Source organism: Rhincodon typus, chromosome 1 (assembly GCF_021869965.1).
Source record: "Rhincodon typus isolate 14 chromosome 1, sRhiTyp1.1, whole genome shotgun sequence".
In the NCBI taxonomy this organism is placed as follows: Eukaryota; Metazoa; Chordata; class Chondrichthyes; order Orectolobiformes; family Rhincodontidae; genus Rhincodon; species Rhincodon typus.
Window position 1 is genome coordinate 10,233,140 of NC_063332.1, and position 23,265 is coordinate 10,256,404.

At 43.1% G+C, this 23,265-nt stretch overlaps 2 protein-coding genes across 2 annotated transcripts in view; one reads left to right on the forward strand and one right to left on the reverse strand.

Moving 5' to 3' along the window:
- Positions 1-23,265, reverse strand: part of LOC109931733 (dedicator of cytokinesis protein 1-like) — a 1,067,415-nt gene that overhangs the window by 518,666 nt on the left and 525,484 nt on the right. The gene's annotated exons all lie outside the window — the stretch shown is intronic.
- Positions 19,704-23,265, forward strand: part of LOC109937874 (INSYN2B protein-like) — a 121,288-nt gene continuing 117,726 nt past the window's right edge. Inside the window, exon 1 of the mRNA XM_020536368.2 lies at positions 19,704-19,855. The gene's annotated coding sequence lies outside the window, so the exon portion shown is untranslated. The remainder of the gene's footprint in view (positions 19,856-23,265) is intronic.

Sequence of the window (23,265 nt, forward strand, 5' to 3'; positions counted from 1 at the left end):
TTTCTGGAGAAGGGTCCAGACCCGAAACGTCAGCTTTCCTGCTCCTCTGATGCTGCCTGGCCTGCTGTGTTCCTCCAGCTCCACAGCTTGTTATCTCAGATTCTCCAGCATCGGCAGTTCCTACTATTTCTGACTCCTGTTCCTATTATGTATTGTCATGTAGGACAGGAGATCTCCCCATTAATATCTATCCTTCATCTAATATCAATGGATGATCTGGTCGTTAACACATTGTTGTTTGTTAGAGCTGACTCTGCAAAATGTTGGCTGCTGCATTTTCTGCACCACAATAGCATCAACACATCCAAAAAAAATTGCACAGTCTGTGAAGAGCTTTGGCATATGCTGTAGTCCTGAAACTACCCACAGAATGGGTCATATTTCAGTCCAGAAAGTTTCCAACTCAAGAAAGTGGAAGGCCTGCAGATCTTTAGGGTACTGTTGCCCCTTTACCTACTCCATCAGATCTTTAGGTACTATAGTGGCATTACCGCTGCAAGCACGATCAGATCTGCTCAATGAGAATGCTTTTGGAGTTCAGGCAGAGTTTCCAGGACAGAGTTCAGAGTTCACAAAGTTTTAGCATTTGGTATAGGTATCAAGAGGAAAGGAGCCATGGTGGATAAATGGAGCTGAGGCTCACATCATGGAAGACATAACTGAGAACAGGTGATATATCACATCGCTTCCTCCTATTCCTATGGAAACCTGCCCAATATCTAATGGTCCCTGACCCAGAAATAGAGTTAGGGGCTGTGAGAGACACCGAAAGGTGGGACGAAATCTGAAGTGGAAATTCTGGGTGAATGTCTGGAACAAGGAGTTTGGAATAAATCTCATATCAGTCACATGGACTAACACTGCATTATTGATCCACTTGTGTACACTGCTTGGAGTATTTGAAGATTAATGATGCAATTTGAGTCACAGAGATGAGTTACTGTGGCGAAAAGCATTATATTTGAGTTATAAAGAGCTGTAGGCAACATCTCGAGGTTATGGGGAGGTAGAAAAGTGAAGTACAATGACAAGAATAGGAAGAACTTGGAAACTAATATGAAGTGAACATAGTGCTCCTGAAGACACCTGTCCAAGGTCTCTGGTGTTATCTGTGTAAAACATACAAGTCAATTAGGCCAGAGAACTGATGCCTCAGCCATTCATACCAAAATCAGATGCCAAAGTGGTGAGGAACTTTTTTCCCAGTGATATTAAAGGAGGAGATATGATTTCTACACTCTACAACATTACACCTACACCTGTGGATGGAGGGATGGAAGGAACACCATTACTTGTCCCAAAATGGGTTGGGGATTTTTACAGGTATTAAGGAAATGGAAGGAGGAAATGGTCCAGATGTGATTCTTGTCTGTTGCATGTATGGCACCCAGTTGGCAACACTTGCGCCCACTGTGTCATTAGTCGGTGAGTTCGAGCTCAACTGAAGAGACTAGCACAGAACTAGCCTAACAACCCTGTGCAGTTACGGGGGAGTTACACACAATTGGAGATGCTACCTTCCAGATGAGACATTAACAGCACACTGCCTGTCCTAATAAAATGGACAGAAAGGGTATTTTCCCTGGTTTACTGGTCAAAACCTTTTCCTTGACCAACGGCAATGAAACACTGTTTGCGGACTCGTGTAATGAGCACCTAGTTGCTGCATTTTCTACACCACACCAGTGGATCACTTCAAAATGACTTCATTAGCTACAAAGCGGTTTGGCACATCACTTTAGCCATCCAAATTTCTCTTTTCTTCATTTACAGACTTCAAAAAGATGTGAATATTCAGCCTCTGCAGACCCTGTCTCTCCAAGTCGTGCCTCTACGCAGGGACAGCCATTGCTGGAGGTCAGTGCTTTTAGCAGATCCCAAACACATCTTCCATTCACTAGAAAATTGCAGCGCTCCCAATATTATTAACAGTGTCTACACGTCCCAAATCCTTAACTTCCGCAAGCTATGCTCACACGAACAATGCCCTCTGAGTCACACACCCTCTGATTTGGGTGTTTATTGTCACTTCTTCACGGTCACAAGATCATAATTGAAACTCCTCCCACCTAAAACCACAATGACAGCATCTTTCCTGCATGGACCACATCAGTTCAGGAAGGCAACCCATCATTAATTTCTTGGGAATAATTCAGAAAAGGCAACACACGTTGGTCTATGCTGGGAATGAATCGTGAAAATAATACATGCGGATACAATTTCATTTGAACTCAGCTCCATACTCCAAAGAGCTTGGCCACTTTCAAAGGCACATTTCTACTTGAAGGTGAATAACTGGTAAGTGAATTTTCTTGATAAGCATAAAAAAAGTCTTATGCAAATAGACTGTGTACTTAAGAGGATTGTGCTGAGGTCTTCCTATTACATTCAAAGCACACTTTTAGACGAGATCCTGTTCAGCATTCAAATGTTCATGCTTTCAAAAACCACAAGTAATTGACTGTGTCCCTAGATATATGATACATGCTTCTATCAATGAAACAGTCAACATTGTCGGGAACGAGACATTTTGCTCCAGTACGTGTACCTTATTGAACAAGAAGGATATGAGACCTATAGTTGATTGATGAAGAGCGGAGCCTCAAACAAGTCAAGAGAAAAAAAAATTAAAAGAAAATGATAATTGAGATTTCAGCACTGCTGGCATCTTGTCATGTATTGGGGGGAGGGAAGGAGAAAATGACAAAAAGTATAATGGCAAATAGAAACGAAAGCAGCAGGTTAACATGTGTGTAGGAGGGTTGAACTACATTGAAGACTATGAAAGAAGTTAAAAGGAAGAAAAACTCAGGGAATATTATTAATGGAGATGTTAGAATTCAAAAAGATATAAAAACTAGCATAAAGGCACTTTACCTGAATGCTTGTAGCATTCAAAACAAGGTAGATGAGTTAATGGCACAAATAGTCGCAAACGAGTATGATTTAGCAGCCATTATGGACACATGGTTACAGGATGGTCATGACTGGGAATTAAATATCCAGGGTATCAGACTATTCACAAAGACAGACAGGGAGGTAAGGGGGGTGGCATAGCTCTGATATTTAAGGATGTGAGAGATGATATAAGGTCTATGGAGAATAAGTCTGAATCCATTTGGGTAGAAATTAGAAATTCTAAGAAGAAAAAGTTACAGATAGGTGTAGTCTATAGGCCACCAAATAATAACATCACATTGGGAAAGGCAATAAACAAAACAATAACTAATGCCTGTAAAAATGGTAGGCAATTGTCATGGGGAATTTTAATCTACACGTCGATTGGTCGAACAGGTTGGTCAAGGCAGCCTTGTGGAGGAGTTCATTGAGTGTATCCGTGATAGTTTTCTTGAACAGTAGGGAATGGAACCAACGAGGGAACAAGCTATCCTAGATCTGGTCCTGTGTAATGAGACAGGAATAATTCATAATCTCATAGTTATGGATCCTCTTGGAAGGAATGATCACAATGTGGTTGAATTTAGAATACAGATTGAAAATGAGAAGATAAAATACAATACCAGGGTCCTGTGCTTAAACAAAGGAGACTACAACAGGATGAGGGAGGAATTGACTAAAGTAGACTGGAAGCAAAGACTTTATGGTGGGACAGTTGAGGAACAGTGGAGGACTTTCAAAACAATTTTTCAAAGTGCTCAGCAAATGTATATACCAGTGAAAAGGAAGGACAGTAGAAAAAGGGGTAATCAGCCATGGATGTCTAAGGAAATAAGGGAGGCTATCAACTTGAAAGATAAGGCATACAAACTGGCAAAGACTGGTGGGAAACTAGAAGATTGGGAAAACAGAAAGCCACAAAAAAAAGCTATAAAGACAAGTAAGATAAATTATGAGAGTAAACTCGTTCAGCATGTAAAGACTGATAAGCAAAAGTTTCTACAAGTGCATAAAACAAAAAAGAGTAGCTAAGGTAAACATTGGTCCTTCAGAGGATGAGAAGGGGGATTTAATAATGGGATATGAGGAAATAGCCGAGGAATAGAATATATATTTTGTGTTGGTCTTCATAATGGATAACACGAATAATATGCTAGTAATTGATGACAAGGAGACTAAGGTAGGTGAAGACCTAGCAACAATCATTATCATGAAAGAGGTAGTGTTGGGCAAGCTAAAGGAGCTAAAGGTAGACAAGTCTCCTGGCCCTGATGGAATGTACCCCAGGTTGCTAAAAGAGATGGAGGGAGAAATAACAAATGTGCTTGTGGTAATTTTCCAAAATTTGCTGGACTCTGGTACAGTTTCAGCAGATTGGAAAACAAATGTGACACCACTGTTTAAAAAGGAGATAGACAAAAGATGGGGAATTATGGGCTGGTTAACTTAACTTCTGTAGTGGGGAAAATGCTTGAAAGTATCATCAAGAAAGAAATAGTAAGACATCTGGATAGAAATTGTATGCAGCATGGGTTCGTGAAGGGCAGCTCATGTTTAACTGATATACTGGAATTCTATGAAGACAATATGAGCACGGTGGATTATGGAGACCTAGTAGATGTGGTATATCTAGATTTCAAAAAGGCATTCAACAAGGTGCCGCACAAAAGGCTGCTACATAAGATAAAGGTGCACAGCGTTATAGACAATGTATTAGCATGGATAGAAGATTGGTTAACTAACAGGGAGCAAAGAGTGGGAATTAATGAATGCTTTTCTGGTTGGAGAACAGTGACTAGTGGTGTACCGCAGGGATCAGTGTTGAGACCGCAATTGTTTACAATTTACATGGATGATTTGGAGTTGGGAACCACGCGTAGTGTGTCAAAGTTTGTGGATGACATTAAGATGAGTGGTAGAGCAAAGTGTGCAGAGGACACAGAAAGTTTGCAGAGGGATGTAGATACTTTAAGTGAGTGGGCAAAGGTCTGACAGAGGAGTATAATGTTGATAAATGTGAAATCATCCATTTTGGTTGGAATAACAATAAAAAGGATGATTATTTGAACGGTAAAAAATTGCAGAATGCTGCTATGCAAAGGGACCTGGGTGTCCTTGTGCATTAACAGGTAATTAAGAAAGTGAATGGAATTTTGTCCTTCATTGCTAGATGAATTGATTTAAAAGCAGGGAGGTTATGTTACAGCTGTATAGGGTGCTGGTGAGGCCACACCTGGAGTACTGTGAGCAGTTTTGGTCTCCTTACTTGAAAAATGATGTACTGGCACTGGAGGAGGTGCAGAGGAGGTTCACGAGGTTGATTCCAGAGTTGAGAGGGTTGGCCTATGAGGAGAGATTGAATAGATTGGGGTCATATTCATTGGAATTTAGAAGAGTGAGGGGGGATCTTGTGGAGACATATAAAATTATGAAGGGAATAAATAAGCTAAGAGCAGGGAGGTTGTTTCCACTGATGGGTGAAAATGGAACAAGAGGGCACAGCCTTAAAATTAGGGGTAACAGATTTAGGACTGAATTGAGGAGGAACATCTTCAGCCAAAGGGGTGTGAATCTGTGGAATTCCCTGCCCAGTGAAGTAGTTGAGGCTTTTTCATTGAATGTTTTTAAAGCTAAGATAGATAATTTTTCGCACAGTAAAAGAATTAAGGGTTATGGTGAGAGGGTGCGTAAGTGGAGCTGAGGCCATGAAAAGACCAGCCATAATCTTGTTGAATAGCAGAGTGTGCTCGAAGTGCCAGATGGCCTACTCTTGCTCCTGGTTCTTATGTTCTTATAGTTACTGTCCTGAAAAGGTAAAAGCTTGAAACTACTGCGTAGTGGTTTTGATATGACTAAATGCCCACCGATAACATTGTTGGTGTATGCCTGGAGTCTAATACAAGCCTAACCAATGAAGAACTGCAAGTTTCCATCCTCAAAGGACTTTACCAAACCAGTTTTGTCAATAATATGTTATTACCAATTACTGATGATAAAATATCCTCACTCTGCCAATTATTGTATTTGAATTGACATTCACTAGTTATCCAGCGCACTGTATAACTGGTCTAATCATGCAGCTAATTACAAAAGTTAACTTCCTCTCCCATGCTTATTTCCAGCCAGTGTGCACAGTATACTGTACTTGGAGCACAGTGGACTGGACCTGGAGCACAGTAATTGTTCCAATGTCAGTGTGACTCCATTTGAAGTTTGCCACATTGATTGAAGTGAGGATCTGTCCACACACTGTTCCATTGATTGGGCCATGATGTCCAACAATTACACCTGCATTGATTCAACGAGGAGTGTGTCCAAACAGAGCAGTATTAATTGAACCAATAGCTTTTCCAAGTGAGCCTTATTGATTGAGCCAGGAGCCTGTCCAACTTGAGCTCTGCTAAGTGAACCAAGAATCCATCCCCCTACAGCTGCATTCAACAAATTTTAAGCTGTTCCAATTATGACTGTTGACTGAACCCAAGTGCTCACCTATACATGGCTCAGCTTCCAACTTAGCGTGTATCAAAGGCTGGGCTTGCTCCATGGAATCCAGGAAAATTCTCATAGGTCCGGAAGGAACCGATCAAGTTTATCAATGTCTTTTTAACATTGTTATACAGCTTGCAACATTCTCTGACCTCAAGACTCTGTGAAAGAAATGTTGTCCATAAAAAGAAATTACAATCCAGGTATGGACCTTGATGGTCTAATCGTTCCCACTGACTATCAATTTTCCGGCATAATGATGTTCATTCTCCCAATCTTCTCACTGTATTGAAATGAGGATTGTTGCCAACATACCCTAATCTCACTCATGATATTTCACCAACTTTGTGCTTTATGAAGTTACCCTTTGTTTCCTCTTACAATCTACAGCTTTAGAAACATCAAGCTTGATGCCACCGAGGCAACTAATTTCTGATGTAGAACATTGAACATAGAACATAGAATATGGAACAATACAGCATAGCACAGGCCCTTCGACCCACGGTGTTGAGCTGAACTTTTACCCTAATCCTAAGGTCTATCTAACCTCCACCCCTATCTTATACTATCATCCATATGCCTGTCTAATAGCCGCTTAAATGCCTCTAATGAGGCCGACTCCACTACCCTCTCCGGCAATGCATTCCACGCCCCGACCACTCTCTGAGTAAAGAACCTACCTCTGACGTCTCCCCTATAGCTACCTCCACTCACTTTAAAACTATGCCCTCTCCTAATAGCTACCTCCATCCTCGAAAAAAGTCTCTGGCTGCCTACTTTATCTAACCTCTGATCATTTTGTACACCTCTATCAAGTCACCTCTCATCCTTCGTCGTTCTAAAGAGAAAAGCCCCAGCTCTCTCAACCTTTCCTCGTAAGATCTTCCCTCCATTCCAGGCAACATCATGGTAAATCTCCTCTGCACCTTTTCCAACACTTCCACATCTTTTCTGTAATGAGGTGACCAGAACTGGACACAATACTCCAGATGTGGCCGAACCAGGCTTTTGTATAGCTGGAGCATAACTTCACGGCTATTGGACTCAATCCCTCCATTAATGAAAGCTAACACATCATACGCTTTCTTAACAACTTTATCCATCTGGGTGGCAGCTTTCAGGGAACTGTGAACATGAACCCCAAGATCCCTCTGCTCCTCCACACTGCCAAGAATCTTTCCGTTAACCCCGTATTTTGCTTTCAAGTTTGTCCTTCCAAAATGAATCACCTCACACTTTTCGGGGTTAAACTCCATCTGCCACTTCTCAGCCCAGCTCTGCATCCTATCAATGTCCCAATGTATCTCATCTTGTATTTAACTCCTCTCAGCTTCTGTGATATTGTGTGTTGCTCATCTTGTTTCTTCAGAGGGGTTCCTGAGAGTTACAAGGTTAAAACCTGGTCAATGTTAACTGAAATGTAAGCTAATTTATTCATAAACATCAGCCCTATCAAACTAACAACCTGACCATATCAGTCGAATCAAGACACTGAATAAAGGTAGCCAATCTAAATCAAAACAACACAGTTCAGATACAACTTTTTTGATCACACCGAGAAAGCACATATAAAGGATGTTACTAAGCTAGAGAGGGTTCAGGAGAGATTTGCCAGGATGTTGCCAGGTCTGGAAGGTTTGAGCTATAAAGAAAGGCCAGATAGGCTGGGACATTTTTTGACTGGAACATAGGAGGTTGAGAGGCAACCTTATAGAAGTTTATAAAATCATGAAGGGTAAAGACAGAGTTTATGGTAGTTGCCTTTTCCCTAGGATGGGGGGTTTCAAGACGAGGGAGCACATTTTTAAGGTGAGAGGAGAAAGATTTTAAAAAAAGACATAAGCGGCAAATCTTTCACACAGAGGGTGGTTTGTGTGTAGAATGAACTTCCGGAGGATGTGTGTACAATTACAATGTTTAAAAGACATTTCGTTAAGTACATGAATAACTCACAGGGAGGCGATGGCCTCGTGGTATTATCGCTGGGCTTTTAGTCCAGAGACTCAGGGAACCTGGGTTTGAATCCGTTCACAGCAGATGGTGCAATTTGAATTCAATTTTTCTAATTAAACCTGGAATTAGGTGTCTAATGATGACCATGAATACGTTGTCAATTGTTGGGAAAAGTCCATCTGGTTCACTAATGCCCTTTATCGAAGGAAACTGCCATCCTTACCTGGTCTAGCCTATATGTGACTCCAATCTACAGCAATATGGTTGATTCTTGACTGGCCGTTGGGCAATAAATGCTGCCTAGCCAGCGACGCCCTCATCCCATGAAAAAATTAACAAAAAAGAAAGGTTTGGAGGGATATGGGCGAGGAGCAGGCAGGTGGGACTAGTTTAGTTTGGGATTATGGTCAGCATGGACTGGTTGGGCTGAAGGGTCTGTTTCTGTGCTGTACGAATCAATGACTCTATGTATGTGACAAAGATCTATTCCTTCATTGTTGCTAGGAGCAAATCCTGGAATCTCCCTTTCTAATTGTTATACCTCAGCGTTCATTCAAGAGTGCAGCTCACCACAGTTTCTGAAGAGCAATGAAGATGTTGAATGAATGCTACGCTTGCTTAAAATGCATGGATGAATCAAATAAAAAAGAATTGCAGACACTTCCTGAAATGGCAATCCTTGCAAGAAACATTATCATTTCAGAATCACTCCAAGATGTCAATGTTTACAATGAACTGACCACTCTGGCACCCTCATGATCCTTATAGGGACCTGGAAATGACAGACACCCAATACGAGGACAACAATCACTACCATTGTAAAAACTGTTTATCAGGCTGGTGACTAATGAGCTAAACTGCTAATGGCAGAACCATTTTGGCTGTTAGCACACTTGCCTGGGTAAGAGGCCAGCTCAAATAGTCGGACATATTCATGAGGAGAGGATCTGATAGAAACTGATAAAATTCTCACAGAACTAGACAGGGTAAACACAGGAAGGATGCTCCCAATGACCAGGAAGTCAGAACTGTGGTCACAGTTTACGGATATGAGTAGGCCATTTCGGGCTGAGATGAGGAGAAATTTCTTCACCCAGAGAGTGGTGAGCCTGTGGAATTCTCTGCCACAGAAGGTGAATGAGGCCAAAACACTAGATGTTTTCAAAAAGGAGTTAGATATTATCTGAGGGCTGAAGCAGGAAAAGGGTACTGAATTCGATGATCATATTGAATGGCACAGCAGGCTCGAAGGGCTGAATGGCCTACTCCTGCTTCTATTTTCCATATTCCTACGAGAACTGCTTTGGAGAGTTGTCACTTTTTGGATGAGATGCTAAACTGAGGTTGTGCCTGCTCTTACCAAGTGTAGGTGAATTATTCACTTACCACTGGTTGGAGAGGAGTCAGAAAATTGTACTGGCTATAAAAAGATATTAATTTATAACCATCAAAATAGATTGTCTGACCATTACCTCATCGCTATTTGTTGTACCTTGCTGAGTGTAAATGAGATGCTGCGGTCATAGTGACTATACTTCAAAGTAATTTATTCATTGAAAAATGCTCTGGGATGTCCTGAGGATGTGAGTGGTGCTCTATAAATGGGAATTCTTGCTATTCGGTGTGAACAAGTGAAAGAGATAGTGTGTATCAAGATGAAGCATCTGTTGACATGTTTAATTATTGAACTGACTGTAACAATACCAATTCAACTCACGCTGGGAGCCCTGGCTAAAGACTGGTACCATAATTTAAACCTCCAAGTCAGCATTTCCTGCATATACCATTGCTAACACTCTGGGGCTGAGCTTCCTCGCTAAAGTGAGTTTGAAATCAAGCTGGGATGGTATATTGTGGGTGAAAGGTAGCGAGCCAAAGGGTCCTCATTAGGAGTCACCGAATCTCCTTTTCCTCCTCTGCTGATCCTATTTAGATCCTCCCACACCTTTAGAAATGGGTTTTGTTTCATTCACCTTCACTGACATTTCTTCCTCGTTTCTTTAATCTGTTTGACGGCTTTGTGTTTGTGTGACAGGAGGCCTGTGTGCCCCAGAGTTACATGAACTTAGTGTAGAGAGGTGCTGGGGGATGGTTAAGGGGATGGGATCAGCCCACACAGTGGATCGCCTCTGATGGGCAAAGCAGAGACCTGAAAGGAGATATCTCCCCGTCTTGCCTAAAAGTAATTGCATAGTGAAAGCTGCTGGGCTATTCACTTTGCTACCGCCTTCCCCTACTCACATTAAACAGTGAGAGAGGCTAAATGGAGCCCTTACGTGGCCATTAATTTGACCATTTTTGGAGCTCAACAGGATTCACGGGTAGGTGGGCTGCTGAATTCCCGTGTCCCCACCCATGATAACGCGGGAGACAGATCTGTAGTGCTGCAGGAAGACAGCAGGATGGTCACCCACTTTGCTTCATCGGCCCTCACGCCATTTTCAAATACATTGGTATTGACCCATAGAGTTCTCCATGACCCATCACTGACAGGTACTGACCCATACAGGTTCCCCTGACCCATCACTGACAGGTACTGTCCCATACAGGTTCCTCTGACCCATCACTGACAGGTACTGACCCATAGAGTTCTCCATGACCCATCACTGACAGGTACTGACCCATAGAGTTCTCCATGACCCGTCACTGACAGGTGCTGAATTGCACTAGACCGATTTCAAATGTAATCTCTTGAACAGCCTTGACTAATTCATCACTGAAGGGATGTGAGCATCGCTGGCAGGGCCAGCATTTATTACTCATCCCGAATTGCCCTTGAACTGAGTGGCTTATTTGGGTATTTCAGAGAGCCAATAAGAGACAACCACTTTGCTGTGGGTCTGGAGTCACATGTAGGCTAGACCAGATGAGGATGGCAGATTTCCTTCCCTGAAGGACAGATTTTTTAAAATAAAATTTGACTTCACCATCTGTCATGGTAGGATTCAAATGTATATCCCCAGACCTTTAAGACTGAGATGAGGAGAAACTTCTTCACCCAGAGAGTAGTCAGCCTGTGGAATTCACTACCACAGGAAGCAGGCAAAGCCAAAACATTGACTATTTCCAAGAAGGTGTTGAATAAAGTTCTTAGGGCAAAAGGATATTGGGAGAAAGCAGAAACAGGGGATTGAGTGAGATGATCAGCCACGATCCTATTAAATGGTAAGGCATGTTTGAAGGCCTAGGTGGCCTACTCCTGCTACTATTTTCTATTTTTCTACACCATTAGCCTGGGCCCATGGATTACTAGTTCAGTGATCTTATCGCCACACTATGGCCTGTGCTATAATTGTCTTTATTCATTAATTAAGTTATCATCCTTTCTGTCTTGGGTGATGGGCATTGCTGCAGCATTTTAGAATCTGTTGTGCTGCCTTTCTTCAATCAATGCAGTCCTTGAAGTGAGTCCCTAACAGAGAGTTTCCAGGACTCTGTTCCACTGACATAGAAGAACATATAATTTGGGAATGTTATCCAAGTTGAAAGGTGACCGGGAAGCTTGTGTTCCCTTGTCCATCCTGTGGTGGAGGTGACAGGATGGGGAGCTACCATCAAAGATGGTAGAGATGGGCAATAAATACTGGCCCAGTCAGCGATGCCCACATATCATGAATTAATTGTAAAAAAAGATGTCCAGACAAGCTGGCAATAGAATCAACAGAGAATGGGGGAAGAAAAAGGGGATAGAGAACCAAAAAACTGCAGGGAGGCGATGGACTAGGGCACCTGGGTTCAATTCCTGCCATGGCAGATGGTGGAATTTGAATTCAATTAAAAAAAAATCTGGCATCAAGAGTCTAATGATGATCATTGTTGATTGTCAGGAAAAACCTATCTGGTTCACTAATGTTCTTTAGGGAAGGAGAGTGCCATCCTTACCCGGTCTGACCTACATATGACTCCAGACCCACAGCAATGTGCTTGACTCTTAACTGGCCACTGCACAATTAGGGATGGGCAATAAATGCTGCCATTCTGAGCAACATCCTGATCCTGTGAATGAACAGAAAAATGCTAACCCTTATTCTAAATGGCTCATTCTTTACAATGGTGCGGAATAGTTAAAATGCATTTTCTGTCATTTCCAAAGAGTGTGAAGGGAACTGGTCTTCAAACCTAATTGACATAAAATAAATCATAATTCACATGTACATTATATTAAGAAACCAAGTTGCTGATCTATCAAGCTTTCTTTTAAACATGAAGCATTAATCAGTTTTACTTTGGATCACATAGGCACTAGCTGTCAAGGGTTTCGTGTGCAAGTTATTATTGCAGGATTTGTTGACAGATATTGACAAGATTTTTGACACAACAAAATACAGTCAAAACATCTATTAAATGTAAAGAATGCAGTGATATTTATGTAGAACATGTGCAGAACATTGCCTGGGTCTCTGGATTAACAGTCCAGCAATAGTACCACTAGGCCATTACCTCCCCATACGTGTCTTTTATTATGTGTGAAGGATTCATCTGCCTTTCTGGGCAGATAAAGGCATCGGTAGGAGGTCAGTTAGTTCAGTTGGCTGGGCAGCTTGTCTGTGATATGGAGTGACGCCAACATTGTGGATTCAGTTCCCACATTGGCTGAGGTCACTGTGAAGATCCTGCCTTAGTACCTCTACCCCTCAGCTAAGAAGTGTTGACCCTCAGGTAAAACCAATCATTTCTCTCTAAGGAGACAGTGGGACAATGGCGACTTAATTCTTAAAAGCTCCCAACAACCCTATTTCAAAGAAGTGAAGGGATAGTCTTGTCAGGAGCTCTGATCATCAGCAACCAACATAAGAACGTAAGACAGAGGAGCGGGAATAGGCTATCTGGCCCATCGATCCTACTCCGCCATTCAATAAGATCATGGCTGATCTTTTCATGGACTCAGCTCCACTTACCTGCCCGCTCACCATAACCTTAATTCCTTTACAGTTCAAAAATCTATCTTTGCCTTAAAAACATTCAACGAGGCAGCCTCAACTGTTTCACTGTGCAGGGAATTTCACAGATTCACAACCTTTTGGATGAAGAAGTTCCTCCTCAACTCAGTGCTAAATCTGCTCCCCCTTGTTTTGAGGCAATGCCCCCGACTTCTTGTTTCACCTGCCAGTGGAAACAACCTCCCTGCTTTTACCTCATCTGTTTAAATTATATGTTTCTATGAGATCCCACCGCATTCTTCTAAATTCCAATGAGTACAGTCCCGGTTTTGTACTGACTGCGAGATCCTTCATTGGGGTTATTAACCTGGGCCAGTCAGGAAAGCCCTGGCTGGCCAATACAAGCAGGAGATTTAGAATCTCCTCTGTTCGGGGGAGTGACTCCGAGCTGGCTGGCTACAGCCAGTGGACTGTGCACAAGTAAACAAAGGGTGATTTGGTGACAGGACACCGGCCTCTGTGCAGTTATTTCAAGTCTACTCAAGCTCTCCTCGTAAGCCAACCTTCTCAACATCACTGAAGTCAGATAATGTGATCACTAATCAGAAAAATGGGAGCAGGAGTAGGCCATTCGGCCTTTTTGAGTCTGTTCCCCACTCAGTATGACCATGGCTGATCCTCTGTCTCAGTAATTCTCAATGCTTTTAAAATCTGAACCTCTTTCTCAAATAAGCTCATTTCTGCTTGTGAAGTCCTCCTATGCATAGGTTGGGTACTGCATTTTCAATATTACAGTAGTGATTATGGATTGAATTTCCCAAAATAAACATTTTCACACAGTGAGTACTTAGGTTATGGAATGCCTACAAATGTGGTAGAAGTAGGTTCATCTGAGACACTCAAGAGGGCGTATGTGTGCTGGGATATGAAAATATGAATACGATATATCAGAGCTCTGATGAAGAGTCATCCAGACTTGAAACATTAGCTTGCTTTCTCACCATGGATGCCGCCTGACCTGCTGTGATCTCCAGCATTTCTTGTTTTTAGTACAGATTCCAGCATCTGCAGCAATTTGCTCCGACATTTGTTCCTAGCAATGGGTACGCATCTGATTCACTGGGAAAGCTGTCTGTTCTCATGAGGAAATTATTTCAGGACCGACCTTTTATGACAGCCAGAGCCTCCTGAGGTATTATTGTTCTCATATGTTAAAACAGCAAGGTCCACCATCCGTACTTTCTCTATTGGGGGTCTGGCTGTTTTACTGGAATGTTCTTTGGAAATGGTCCCCCAGGGGCTTCAGTTTGGCACTGGGTTGGAAGCAGATTGGCACTGTTCCCCTTAGGCTTGGTCAGATGAACAGAATATCGAGATTAACAAAATCATAAATGGTTTTCATAGGGTAAACATGGAGGAAACATTTTCAGTGGTGGGAGATCTAGTAAACAAAGAATGGAAATTTAGGTGACCAGGTAAACAACCAGAGATAATGAGAGCAGAGGTTTTCCTAATTTATTTACCAGATGTGGGCATCACTGGCTGGGCCTGCATTTATTGCCCAGCGGGCAGTTAGGAGTCTATAGAACTGGAGTCACATGTAGGCCAGACCAGGTAAGGATGGCAGTTTCCTTCCCTAAAGGGCATTAGTGAACCATTTGGGTTTTTCCCCCAACAATTGATGACAGATTCATGGTCATCATTAGACTCTTAATTCCAGATTTTTAAACATCGGATTCAGATTCCATCATTTGCCATGGCAGGATGTGAACCTGGGTCCCTAGATTAACAGTCCAGTGACAATACTGTTACATCATCACCTCCCCTTGATGCTATAATCAGAAATTTACTGCCTGAAAAGATTGTGCAAGCAGATTCAACACTTAATCAAAAAGTGCTTAAAAGTAAGTATTTAAAAGGAAATTTGAAAGCTCAGTGCCTAAACACTTATCTGAGAGGAGGCCCAGGAGGTGGATTTCGGGACACAAACAGCAGCTAGCACCATTGCAGAGCATCTATGAAGTTATTTCTTCCCTCTGAATTCCCTATTGGATTTGTAAGTGATCATCTTCTATTGATTGCTCCTCGTTCTGCTCTCTCCTGCAAGTGAGAACATCTTTTCTAAAGTGGCCTATCAAATCCTTTCAGAATTTTGAAGATGACTAGGAGATCCCTCGTTTGTCTCTTTGCTATCTGGAGGTTCTGTCACTTCATTAGGTGTCCCCTCTCCATTCTGGTATCATTTTAGTGGCACCTCAACCACAACGATGATGAGATATATTCTGCTCCCCCAGTCAATATAAAACTAATCCTAGAATTTCTACAGTGTGAAGCAGGCCCTTTGGCTCATCAAATCCATTCCAAACTTCTGAAGAGCATCCCACCCCATCCTTGTAACCTGGCATTTCCCATGGCTAACCCACCTCAGCTAGCATATTCCTGAACACAACGGGCAACTTAGCATAGCCAATCCACCTAACCTGCACACCTTTGGACTGTGGGAGGAAACCAGGGGAACCCACGCAGACAATGTACAAACTCCACACAGACAGTTGCCTGAGGGTGGAATCGGACCCAGGTCCCTGGTGCTGTGAGGCAGCAGTGCTAACTGCTAAGCCACCGTTATTGAATGGTGGAGCAGACTTATTGGGCCAAATGGCCTGATTTTGCTCCTGTAGCTTATGACTGCATGGTCTATAAGCAGGTTAATCAGTCATTTGTTGCAAGATGCCTGTGGGATATTGCTATTGCCAAACAGGCTACAGATCTAGAGATAACACAGTGTGGAGCTGGAGGAGCACAGCAGGTCAGGCAGCATCAGGGGAGCAGGAAAGGTGAAATTTCTGAAGAGGGGTCCGCACCCAAAACGTCAACTTTCCTGCTCCCTTGCTGCTGCCTGGCCTGCTGTGTTCCTCCAGCTTCATACTATGCTATCTCTGACTCCAGCATCGGCAGTTCTTACTATCTCTGAGGCTACAGATGTACATGCATTATGCTTCAGGTTGTGTCTTTTGAAGATGTTTCAGGGCTAAGTCTTTCAAATGTACTATGACTGCAGGTTTGATCATGCCTTCACCGCCTTTCCTGTTGACATGTATTTCATCTTTCACTCCATCACTTACAAAGAAGAAATTTTTTAAAAGATATTCTTTTTTGGGATGCGGGTGTCACTGGCAAGACTGGTACTTTTTGTCTGTCCCTAATTGCCATTGAATTTAGTAGCTTGGTAAACTGTTCCAAATGACAGTTAAGAATCTGCTATTTTACAATAGAACTGGAGTCACATGTAGGCCAGACTGACTAAGGAACGGAGATTTCTTTCCCTGAAAGGACATTAGTGAATCAGATGGATTTTGCAGCAGTTAATGAGAGTTTCAGCGTCACAATGGTTGCATTATGGCCATGGATCATGACATCAGGTCACTGATGGACATATTGAATTATTAATTACAATATGTGTCATTTTTAATGAGGGCTGCTACAGCCAAAAAATGACGGCAGTGTAAATTCAAAGAATGTCTGGCAGAGTCCTTTGTGGACTCATGGGATATCGCACGTGTCAGGGAAACTTCAAATAGAAAGACCAACCAGGAGGAGATAATGAAAGGCTGACTACCCAAATCCTTCACAGCAAGAGGCCATCCCCTGCAGACTTGTCTTCCATGAATATCCAAAAATACAGGGAAAATGGGAAATTCAACTCTTCTTTCTTTGTGGTTTTGTCATTTGACATCCTAATGTGTGAACTAGCATTCTGTGAAGGTTACAATTTGAAGACAGCCATTAAACACTCCTGCACTGTTGGCAAAGAAAGAGGTTTAAACTCTCACTCTGAGTGCTACCAGCCAGCCACTCTCAAAAGCAACCAAGTCAAAAGAATCTCAAGCAAACTGCAAAACCAAGCATCTGAAAAGTGACTGCCAATGTCAATGTTACTGGTATCATCCACTGTAAAGGCTTTCATTATCCATATATTATCTCCATACACAATTATAAACTATCTATTATCTACACTTCACAAGTGTCTCAGAGACTGATCTGATTTCTTTTAACTTCTGTCTTTTTTTTTGACTTACTGCTTATTCTAATCTGTGTGTGCTCTGTGTGTTGTGTTATTATTTCTTCTTGCATTTAGTAACTGATACTCTCTCTCTAAAGGATGTATCCTTTCAGGAAAGTCTGACTAAATTGGCTTCTTTTACAACACAAATTAATTGTGGGTCAGAGATGATGGTAGCAAATGGACCTTTTTTAAATGAACTGTGTCTAACCAACCGAGAGAGTGGACGAATAAAGAGGAGCCAATTCATTCCTCCTCATTCAAGACATCAATGATTTGAGGTATGCCTATCATAAACTATAACAAATTGTGGAACACAGCCCAGGGTCTGGTTGTAACAATTGGGACTGGTAGATTTCGTGAACTGAATTTAAATTTGAATTGAATTTGAACCCATGTCATTAGAGGGTTAGCTCAGCAACCTTAGAAACTTCCCTCTTCCAACATCCCCCTCTCTGCCCACATACACACACTCACACACACGACTATCTCATTCGTCATCCTTCAGGATGCTACATGTTTTCCTCACTCACAATCTACTGACACACAGTTCCAGCATGTGGTCAGGCCACCCCAAGTCACCCCATCCCCTAGTTAGCGCAGGATTTCTGAAAACAATTAGAGCACCAAGAATCACATTTATGTGATTATATTCAGGGGAGGTGATGACCTGGTGGTATTGTCGCTGCACAGCTAATCCAGAGACCCAGGTAATGTTCTAGGGACCTGGGTTCACTAATATCCTTTAGGGCATCCTTACCTGGTCTGGCTTACATGTGGCTCCAGGCCCACAGCAATGTGTTTGATTCTCAGCTGCCTTGTGGGCAATTAGGAAAAGGCAATAAATGCTGGCCCAGCTAGTGATGCCCTCATCCTGTGAATGAATAAAAGAAGTAGCACCTTTCACAGCCTTGGCACATCACACAATGAAGTGCTTTCAAAGTGCTACAATGAAGGAGAGGCAACAGCAAGGGTCACTGGAATCATAACGTTAATTCTTTTCACAGATGCGACCAGACCTGCTGAATTTCTCCAGCGGTTTCTGTTTTTCTTGGTTGAAGGCAGCAGCCGCGTTGCACACAACAAAATCCCACAAGCTGTAATGAGGTGCTGGCCTGAGATTGTCGACTGACGAATAAATATTGGCCATGAGAGTGGGGAGGGGAAGAACACTCCTGCTCGGCTTTACTCTCACAGGCGAGGGGCAGACAGGGTTTTGGGTGGGGGGCGAGGGATATTCCATCTGAAATTTAGCACCTCTGATAGCAAGTTCCAGTACAGATTGAATCCTGTGCTCAGGTTTCTGGATTGGAGGCTTTATGCGCTGAAGCTTTTTATTCAGAGCTGATCAGAGAGTGCTACTAACTGAGCCACAGCTGACACTGGCAATAGAGCTGTCCTCTGACAGATTCAGCCCAGCTTTAAGGGGATCATTCTCTGGACTCTTGATGTAATTTTGCCACTAACATGCTCTCTATGGTAACGGGCTGGGGGTGGCGGGGTTTGCTGAGGGATGGGAGAGGGGTGGGGGGAGACCTTTCAGTCAGCTCCAGGGCATCTGGACGGAGTACTAAACCACCGCAGATCCCTGACTGACGACTGTCACACCGGCGCAAGACACTTAACTACAGCAATTCTGTCTTGCATTGATTTTCAGTGGGTGGATGAAGGAACAGTAATACAGACACACACATGCACACAGCAGCAAAGCACTCCTATCAGCATGGGCGAAAAGATTCATAATTACCTCACGAGTGACGTGCTTTCATCAGCAGCTGGGAATCTTGTTAAACACATTCATTCTCCTCCCCTTCAGAACTCCACTCTGCCATCTGCAGAATAGGACAGCAGCAGAGACTCCGAGCTAGCCAGCTACTGATAGCTCACACCGACAAACAGATACACACACAGGCACACAGAACTTACACAGAGATATATTTACACAGAACTGCACATGTAGACGCATATACATACACACAGATACAAATATACAGAACTGCACACATATATAAGTACACCAGATACTTACAGAACAGCCCACATAGACATATATACACACACAGACATATACAGATTTATACACACACACACAGTTTACACTTATATGTGTACACTCACAGCATACTCACACATACTCACACACATACACCACAGCGCACACACACCAGACGCACACATACAAACATTCTGTATCTCTCAAGAGTAAGTCTCCCACATGCTCCCCCAACACGGCGTCCCTACCACGAGGAGGCTCGACTGATCACCAGTTTGGAATATACCTCCTGTACCAAGACTTGGTGGGAATAGGAAAGAGGCGAGGAGAGGTGGTGGTGCGGGAGGGAGGGAGGGAGCAGGAAGGAGGAGGGCTCATTGGCTTCAAGATACTGTGCGAGAGAGCCACTGTGATCAATGTTAAAGGCGGATCGTCCAGAGTGCCTGAGCTGTCGTTTCTGTCTTTCATCGCGAGGGAACTTCTGGATGAGAAATGTTGCCTTACTGAAGTAAGGGGAGAGACAGAGAGAGACGCACTGACAATTAAGGAAAAGCTGAGGATGTTATTGCTGCTACTCTGCAGGTAGGTGGGGCTTGATCTACTCATATAAAAAGGAGCAATTGCTTTTCTGGAGAATGGAAACTTTGAGTCAGCATGCATTATTTTGCGTGTGTGTGTGGTACTTTATGTTTGATCTGCAGTGGAGCTGGAGCACTTTGTTGCTACCTCTGTTCCATAGTCACATTGAGATTCGATAAGGGAGCGCCTTGCGTTCTGAATCCAGGGGATTTGGTTTGCTAGAACCTCTTGGATTTAGGCTGAGCTTTCAGATTGATTCCTGTCCCAGCACGGGCTACACATTTCACAAGCAATGTATGTGTGCGCAGACGTGTGCGGGGAAAGTGCTTGTGTTTTATTGTGTTTGTGCACTGAATTTTTTGCTCTGCTCCACCCTCGGACAGAATGAGCTGCCCTCTCTGACTTGCCATGTGTTCCAGCCTTCATTATGGCCGACAGCAGGACCTCAATATTAAAATAATCACTTCCCACTAACTTTTTTTCACCCTCCAACCACCTCTGAAAATGTAGTGGAAGCAGATCCCATGGTAGTAACTTTCCAAAGGGAATTGGATACACACTTGGAACAGGGAAGGACATAATTTGCAGGTCCACTGAGAAAGGACAGGGGGGCTGTTGTTGGAACTAATTTATCAGCCTGCTAAATCAAGGAGCCAGTACAGGCATAATGGGGCAAATGGCCTCCTTGCGTTCTCTATGATCTAGTAGTTAGCCGAAAGCTTCAGTCAGAAGTTCGTGGAACCGATGTTTCCCGCGCCTATCTCAATAATACAGCCTGTAATAAAGGATGAACTTGCATTTATATAGCGCCTTCCTTGACCTCAGGACATTCCCCCCAATGTATTTGATGAAGTAGCTTATGGAATTTGGTCTCTGTTGTAATGCTAGAAATGCAAAGTCAATTCAGCTGTGGCAAGATCCCACAAACATTGGTGGAAAGTGTGACCACTATGTCATTGGAGTGTCTCTCTGCCTGTTGGCAGAGAATGCCAGTGGGGGGTGCCAGTAGGTAATGTTGCAGGGAGTGTCTTGCTGTGTCAGTGAAGAATGTTGGAGGAAATGTCTCCCCAGGTCAGCTGGGAGCTGTCAGCGAGTGTCAATGGGCAGTGCCAATAGACAATGTGGATGGTGGGACTGTTTCCCTCATGCATGGGAAGTGTTGGTGGGGATTGTTAGAGGTGGTGCAAGTTACTCCCTGGAGTGAGAGTCCCTGGGGATTGTGAGTGAGGAATATTGATGTCTATAGATAGGGAGCCTGGATGGGGAGTGTTGCTTTGTAGGTTAGCTGTGCTGGCCACTGTAAGTGGGAAATGTCACTGATGAGTGCTGCTCCCTGCCAGTAGACAATGTTGGCAGTGTGTGCCAATTGGGGGAGCGTCAGTGGGCAGTGCCGTTGTACATTGGTGGAGTGTGTCGCACCCTGTTGGTGAGGATCGTCTGTGGGGAGTATCTGTGGGCATGTCTCCTGCTCTGTGCATGAGTCAGAAATTTCAACAGGGCTAGCCCATGTTTTTAGTTTGCACTGCCTTTGGTTGAGGCTGTTAAGCCATGGAATCAAGACCCTACTCCTCCAACCTCTTCTTCACCTCATCCAGTGGCCAGAGTGAACATTAAATAATCCTGGGCAGCTTTGTGCAATGTTAAATAAAAATTGCAAGCTTATTGAGTGAGGCGTAAGCAAATATGTTTTAGTCCCACACATAGACAGACAGACAGAGAAACACACACACACAAACACACACACATATATATATAGACATGCATGCGCACACACACACACAATTTGATATGCATAGCTTATTCAATAAAGGAATGCCTTAAAAGGTTCTCTGTGCTTTGATATCTTTCATTTGCATTACAGTCGCTGCTTTTCACAAGTAATTCATATCGTGAGCTCTTTAAATTGTTTAATATGATAAGGAATATTAAAAATTCCAGACCACACAATGTTTTCTTTCCCATCATACTTGTTAGTATTCTGCTTAAATCCACATTGTGTGCGTTTCCTCCTGAGACCAGTATACATTTTTAGGAGATGGTGTTTATGGGGTTAACCATGCAGTTGGTGGTTCTCCGGTTAGCGCTTACAGGATGATTGGTGCAAAAGTTTTAGCAGAAACCCTGTGAAGAATCTGGGCAAATCTGTTGGAATCTAACTCCAGGAGTTTCCAAGGCATCACCACTCTCAGGCTAGTTTGCTGCAACACCTTCTCTCTCCCACACATTGGTCGCTCGATGGGGTTCAGGCCCCCTGGGTCAGAAATGTCAGCTTGAACATATTGAAGTTTCTGATAAGTTGATGGCAACGCTTTTAAGATCCGAGTCTGCCAAAACTAAACTGAAGCTTTGGAGGGCCATCATGGTCTGCATTATTCCAATATTACCTCTGACAGAAAGGAAAGTGTGCGAACCAGAATAACAAGCTGGAGGCTTGAGTGGAGCCTAAGCACTGTCCTGGACCTGTCAGTTTGAATAGCCTATTTCTGTGCTGTACAGTCTGCCTAGCTCCTTGGCTATTGGAGAACTGGCACAATGCAATTGAATCCTCACACCAAAGGTAACTCCTGTTAGAAATCCCTCTGGAGGTTCCAGCCTCTTTTCCATTAATACAATGATGGCTCACACTATACTGTATGCTGGAGCTACTGTACTGCTTTTGTTAACTAACAAGAAAGCTTGAATATTGTTCAGATCTGCGTCTTGTACTGCATAAATTGGCCTGTGATGCAGATTTTCAAGCAAGGTTCTCAGACTAAAGGGGTTAAACTATCAGACTCAGGCTTAAGCATCACTCCAATTAGATACCATGATTAAAGGAGGTGGGTAGATAGGAAAACAACTATGTCCTTCCCCCAGTGGAAAGACTTCAGAACAAAGACTCTATTTCTTCACACAAAGGGGAGTATAAATGCGTAATAACAGATTTTTAAAAATCTGTTGAGGCCCAATTTAAGGTGGAGGTGAGTGGGACTAGTGGTTGGCATCATCTGAAATGGTCAAAACTAGCATTGACAGCATTTTGTTTTGTTAGGCAAGGGTTACGGAATTGGAGTGGGCAGAAGGAGTTAAGACAAAGTTTGGAAATCATGGAATTCGATGGGAATCAAGAACTGGTATGGCCAACATCAGTCTCTAGTAACGTGAATGAACAATGTGTGTGGAGGGCTGGGGAGAGGGTGGCAAGGCCACACCGCTTTTTAATAATACGGGGCAGCCCTTGCACTCAGCACACATTTCCATGACTGTGTTGTGCATCTCTCTGCTGTTGGAAGATATATTTAGCGTGCTTTCTTTTCACAGCCTGGATTGGAAGTTCAACAGGGGCACTAGTGTCTGACAGATTGAAATCACAGATGCACAGAAGATGAGACAACAAGGTGCAGGGCTGGATGAACACAGCAGGCCAAGCAGCA